At 36.7% G+C, this 973-nt stretch overlaps 1 protein-coding gene across 1 annotated transcript in view; it reads right to left on the bottom strand.

Moving 5' to 3' along the window:
- Positions 1-973, bottom strand: part of LOC119585617 (potassium channel subfamily K member 10-like) — a 16,240-nt gene that overhangs the window by 2,363 nt on the left and 12,904 nt on the right. The window lies entirely within an intron of this gene.

Raw genomic sequence — 973 nt, 5'->3', positions numbered from 1 at the left:
GAGCCTTTCGCATCCAGATAATACGCCAGACGTGTCGTGCATAATAAGGAACAATCGTTGTGGGTTTAATCTTAAAACTTACAACCGTGGGCGATAATAAACTAACAGAATACCATCCTTTTTTACCGTGGGAAAAAAAACTATATAAACATGTAAATAAAAAGACCGAAGACAAGGCACAAAAAATAGACACCCTTTCGGCAGCAAAAAATGGTTACAAGGGAGGGCACAGTTGATGCGTCGCGGTGGCAGGGCGAGGGTCGGACACGTGGCACGGCTGCCTGCTTTTGTGGGCTGATTCGCAAAAAAGAAGGTACGAGGAGCGATGCTGAGTGGCAGATAATGGAGGTCACGAAATGAAAATATCTTTTCTCTTGGTTTGAATGTGGATTTCAGAACAGGTTTGAAATGAAACATATTATTTCATAGTACCATGCTTAATAAATTAATTGTACTTCCAGTAAGTATTGACTTAAAATGATAATTGTTAATTTGATTAGCAACTTATTATATTGAAGATACTATTACCACTATTATTATTACTAGAGTTCTCGCAACCATTACAATTATAGTAATCTAACATAATGACAATAATATCAACTGTTTCCACGCTTGAACGACTATATAAAACAACTACAACCATAACAAAACAAGCTGTGCTGATTTTCCTTCAAACACATCTAAAAACACAATGCAAATGTCATAATAATAACGATAGAAGTTATCATCCTTATTCCAATAAAAGCAGACATACCACTATCATTAACTTAATATTCACTAAGGTTGCAAGAAGATAGAATATTGTGGAAAGAGTCTCACGCCCATTCCTTATACCACGAACAATAAAACGACGCGGTATTACTACTATTTACTATAGCCTGAAGTCTGAGAGCAGCTGGAGAGAAATGGTGGCTGTAAATAGTGGATGTAGACAAGGGCTCTACAACTTTATACTCAGAGCTAAATATGACAT

Source organism: Penaeus monodon, chromosome 20 (genome assembly GCF_015228065.2).
Source record: "Penaeus monodon isolate SGIC_2016 chromosome 20, NSTDA_Pmon_1, whole genome shotgun sequence".
NCBI classification, from domain to species: Eukaryota; Metazoa; Arthropoda; class Malacostraca; order Decapoda; family Penaeidae; genus Penaeus; species Penaeus monodon.
The sequence above is the reverse complement of the archived record's forward strand: the minus strand, read 5'-3'. Positions and strand labels throughout refer to the sequence as shown.